The sequence below is a fragment of the Vidua macroura genome, chromosome 6, assembly GCF_024509145.1.
Source record: "Vidua macroura isolate BioBank_ID:100142 chromosome 6, ASM2450914v1, whole genome shotgun sequence".
Taxonomy (NCBI): Eukaryota; Metazoa; Chordata; class Aves; order Passeriformes; family Viduidae; genus Vidua; species Vidua macroura.
This window is the reverse complement of record NC_071576.1, coordinates 53,007,422-53,013,121: the sequence shown is the minus strand read 5'-3', so window position 1 is coordinate 53,013,121 and position 5,700 is coordinate 53,007,422.

Below are 5,700 nucleotides of genomic sequence, written 5' to 3'. Positions count from 1 at the left end.
ACCACTCTGTAGGTGTTTTTTACTTAATTAGGCCTACAAAAAATGAGTTTTACCTTCTTTTCTGTATCACAGGTGTTTATTCAGTGGAAAGAATAAGGTCAGTCTTCTATTTTTCTTTGAAGAAGGTAGCACCAAGCCATCCTGTTTTATCTTGATTTAATTACTGATTCTAGGAGGAAAGCTGTCACACAGGTTCTGTTACTGTTACTTTGTTTTAGTTGCTACATGGGGGCCGTTGTAGTGACTGTTTTGGATGTGCCTCCAGGCAGTTCTGGCCTGCTGAGATCCCTTTTTGACACTCTGAGAACTACTGATGAGTTTTTGTACCCCTGCGGCAGTGCAACCTGTCTCCGTGGCAGCTAAAAATGACACTGCTCTGGTTGGACTGCTCACTGGTCCGATTCATGAATTCTCTTCTTGGCACACAATTACCAACAGGTGTAGTCATGCTCTAAGAGGCCCATGGTAGCAGCCTGTAATACACTAATTGCTTAAAGGAGCTGTTCTTTTAGAAGAAATGATGCTTGCATTGTCATGTAGGCTGCTGATCATTGCCTGGCACCTCTGTGCTCAAGGCAGGAGTCCAAATAACTTGCGACAAGGCACTCTGCCATCTCAGCAGATGGACATGAGCATAAGCAGCTTAGGGACTATGCCTGCATATCAAGCATAGGCACTGAGGGCATGATTCCTAGCCAAGAATGCTGCAACTGCTGTTTATCTTCTGCTTACCAACCTAGAGTTGTTTATCTGCTCTTACCAACCCAGAGTTCAGGGAATATGTCATTGCTAATTAAGACCTGGGCTGGACTCAGTTTCAAAAGCATAAAATACAACTGTGCAAAACAAGTGTCTGTCTGGCTTGAACCGCACGTCCTAAGAGAGGCCAAGGGAGTTCTCAGGATGAAATTGGTACTGGGCAGACCAAAAAGATACCTCAAAATGTTGCCATTCCATCAGATTCTGGAAAAAGATTAAAGGAAGTGTGAACATGGAAATCACTTTTAATATATGGGTGGATTTATATTTTCTCAAAAGAAAAAGTAAAACTTGGCATCATAAAGGTATGCAGTTGGAATGCGAAAAAAGTAGGGATCAATATGAGAAAAAATCCTGATTGTAAATTGCATGAATTTACAGAATAATCTCAGAAAGGCAAGCTTAGGGGCATTTTTGTTTGGCAGTTGAAACACTGAAAGATAAAACTTCTTCAAAACAGAAGATAATAATGCATTCACTGCAAGAAAACCCCGACCCTAAGAGATCTTTTCATCTGCCAGTTCCATGAGTCAGATAAGATTTCATTATCTGAGGTGCAGTGGTACTAGAGGTGCTAGAATGCCTCTTAAAGCCTAAACTAGCATTTAGTGTTCAGAGACCTTGTCCATGTGCAGAAAAGACACAAAGTAGAAGAATGAGCAATATATTATTTGAACTATGACATGATACGCTTCTGCTCATTGGAGACAACTGCAGTATCAGATGACAGGATCAAGGACACACTGAAAATATATTGGAAATTTATTAAAGCTGGATTTTGATCTTGCCACGGTTATTGAAGCTGCAGGCCAAATATTCATGAAATATCCTTCTTTATAATTTTAGTATCAAAACTGATTTGTAATTAAGGTAAGAAAAGAGGTCAAGCATTTGCTTTTCTGATAAAAACCTAAATTGAAATACATAGAAGGAAAGCAAGTGAATAAAAATGCAAAACTAAAACTGAAAAGGATTCACTGTATGACACTTTACTGAGTACTTGAAATACAGGAAAAGCTGTCCCAAAAAGTAAAACCCTGACAAAAGAAATTCAGAAACTAGGCACAGCAAATTTCCCTGCTGATATAGTCTCATTCAAGTCATTATTCACACACTATGAGTAACAGGACAGTGCATTTTACATTATTTTATTTCACCTTCTTTTGCTTATATCCATGAAGCAATCTTTATCAAGTGAAGGCTGAAAGTCATTATGCCTGTGTGGAAACTGGACTACAAGAAACTCAAATGTTATTTAAAGCTTAATAAATCAATATATCAAGACTAGTAAGTTTCTATATATTGTATGTTTCTTTTATCATGCACTAACTCTAAGAAGTTAATGTCTTATATACTCTTATATTGGGAAAAAGGAAGGACAGTGGGAAAGGGAGGTTTGCTTACAAGGAAGCAATACTGAAGAATAAGATACAGCATATTCCAACACCCTTCTCTAATTAGATAACTAAATAAATTATATCACTTCAGATTGTTCTCCAGTCCTAGGCAGAAAGACAGATGGGATTCGTTTGTCATCACCAAAATTTCTTCCCACAGTTCTATCACCTTTCAAGACGAGTGTAGCCCTGACAACTTTCATTATTACACTTGTATCTATATCAGCATTTGAATTTGCATGTATATATTTATGCTTCTGTCAGAGGACCTTAATTTATAAGAAAATATTTTGGTAGTATCATAAAAATTTTGCAGGGTCATCATATGCCCCTGCATTGTTTAATGTGATAATTTTGGAACACAAAGTAAATTAGAAAAAAATCTGCAGTTTGCCTTTGTTACCATGCACTTTCTCCTTAACGATTTAAAGTCTAATTCAAAGCACAGTGAAGTTAGAATTTCCTCAATGAAAAAACCTTTTCTTATTTATCACACTTCAGTTTTCATTTGAATATCCTGATGGCCTGGAGTTACACATGAATGTCAGCTGAACCATTCAACTCATTTTCTCAGATTGCTCAGACAGCTTTGCAGTCAAGCCCCTCATCACCACACCAAAAGAGTAAATTAAACAAATATCCTTTTCTTACTTGTAAGATGAAGGTCAGCTGCTAGGTTGAAGATGACACATTAGTCTTGTCTTCACTGCTAGCTGGAAGAATATCTAATTTAGGGAGGGCTGGCTTGCAAAAAAAATGTAGGAAAGAAAGGATTGCTTTCCTTCACAAATCACAAATACCGACCGGGTTTTGTAAGGCTGGAGGATAACCACTGGGCAGTTTTAGGGAAAACAAAAATCTGGAGAAAATAACCAGCAACCAGCACTAGATAGGACGTCTGCTGAAAATGTCTGCTGCTAAATTGTGCTGCTTTTTTCTCTTTCACCTTCAGCTTTTTTCTCCTCTTCCATGGTATCAAAGCCAAGGCTAACAAGGAGAGTAAGCACTTGCAATTCAGGCATTCCACAGTCAATCTTGCACTTTCCAGCATCCACCTCTCTGAAAGGTCTCCAGATACCTGCTCCAGGCACCACTGCTCCACAAGGGAGGATTAAAAGGTCATCCAAAGAGACATTAATATGTGTTACTAAAGATAGACACTGGTAGTATTGTTGGTCTAAAGATAATTCTGGCCTTCTTCTGTGGATATTCTCAGCTCAGTCAGAGAGAAAGAGAAAGGTTTTCTAACCAGGTGAGAGCCTGGGAAGCAGTTGGGAAAGAATGTAAATAATTCTCTAATCTCTCTTGTTGTTCACATTGTTTATAGATATGTTCTGCCAGTGTGCCTCATTCACTGCACACCAATGCCATGAGATGTTTTTACTCTAAGACCAATGAAATTAGTCCGCACGATGTTCCCTATATATAGAGCGGTACATTTGAAAAAAATGAGTTCATTCTCTTTGCCTTCTGATTTGGAGTTCTCTATTCCCATCCTGCTCAACGGTGTCATTCTTCCTGTCTCCAGCTTCTTGATTTCTGTGTTCACTCTTTCACAAATTCACCCTCTTCCCTTCTGAGGACTGCTCTAGCTATTTACCTCATTTTCCATTTCACTGATGATCCTCTAGCATAAACATCCGGACTGTTTCTATCCTGCACAAAAATTCTTAATTGGTCAAGCTCCAGAAGAAGGGGACTCATAAGGGACTCCAGTTGGCAAGAGATCAAGAGAGCTCAGCTCTTGCCAAACTTGGTCTAAGGAGGATTTGTTTGGCCTCCCATCACTAACCTTAGGCCTCGTTTCCCCATTCACAAAGACATTCCCTGAGAAATTGCCCTTTTCTCACAGTCAGGGTTCACTGCTACCTTACCCCACCAGATAAGAAAAGATCCGCCAGGGGTGGTGGAACAGCCAAGCCACAGCCAGGCAGGCTGGAGAGGGGCAGGAGAGACTAAACATCCTCACCCAGCAGCTGCCAGGAGGATTAGGCACACTGGAACCTTGAGCCTTGCTCTTGCCTTCCTCCAGCATGCTTAGCCTACAATAACAAGTGTACACTTTTCACAAGATTACCAAAGAGACAGACAGAGGATAAAGAAAAAGGTAGAGTCAGTAATCTTTCCTTAGGCCTCCCTTTGCTCCTGAGAGAAGTATTTCCAGAATTCATTTTCTGTTGTGGGGGAAGGAGGGAAAGGAAGCAGCTGTTTTAGGAAACAGTAAGCACAAAGATGCATTTGAAATGTGACCATGACCTACTCTGTGCTTCACATTTTGCAGGAAAATGCTTTTATCTGTTGCAGATTCACAGCTTTTAGCTCTTTCCTGAAAGAAGGGGTCTTTGACCCGTCTTTGAAATAGCTAAGCAGGAACTATTCCTTTTAAAGCACAGTTGAGAGGGAACATGATGATGAAACAGTATTGAATAAAATATGAATCTTTGGAGCAGAACTGAAGCTATCCATCTATCATACAGTGCCCTACCCACGAAGCCATGTCCTACTCTATTCTCTTACTGGCCTACTGAATCCTGAGTTCATTGCTACACAACAATCTAAATTCAACAGGATGGCTGATGAGCACTCCCCATGGATATACCCTGGTGACCATGGACACTCAAACTTGGCAAGAGAAAGGGGCATGTGGGTCTCAATTCTGTAGGACAGGAAAGAAAAGTTAAAGCAACTGATACAAGATCAGAAGCCACTATTGAGTCCTATTCCCTAAAAGACCTTCGTGACCTAAGAAAGGATTACGCTCGAAGACCTGATGAATCTCTAGTTAGTTAGTTAGGCCATCTTTGGGATGCTGCAGGCGAGGCTACAATTTTAGACAGTAGTGAAGCAAGACATTTAAGATCCCTGTCACATGATTGTCTTCTCAGATGATGTAACCATTGTAAATCCAGACTTAGTACCATGTACACCCATTATGTGGTGGAAACTTATATGACTTAGGCCACAAGAATACGCTTCTGCTTTAGCAATAATGAAGTGAGATGATAATAAAGAGACCGTGCTTGATATTGCCAAGAAGCTCCGAGCATATGCAGATGCTGTACATAGCCCAACACTTGCCAAAATCACAACAATAGAAACACATCTGCAGAAGTTAGAAGACAGGATAGAAGAGAACCACAAGAAACTCAGGGAGGAAATCAAAAAGGGTTTTCTCCAAATCTCAGCAATACAGATCAGGGGTTCTGGTACCCAACACAGATGTTCCCCAGATGGGGAAAGAAGGTACACCTCACAAGCTGAGCTGTGGTTTTTCCTGCATGATTGTGGAGAAAACATGAAGAGAAGGGATGGAGAACCTACTGCTGCTCTGGCACAACAGGTGCGTAAATTAAAGGAAGGCAAAACTCCAAGAGAAAGTTTCACCAAAAAAGAAGCAGCTCCAGTAGCCCATAACCGAACTTCCATATATGATGATAATGACGATATTTCCGATCCTCTTGAAGGAACCTCCAAGATATATGCCCCAAGAAAGAAGGATAACCAGGCTTAGAGAGGCCCTGCCTCTAACCAGGTAGAAGCTAAT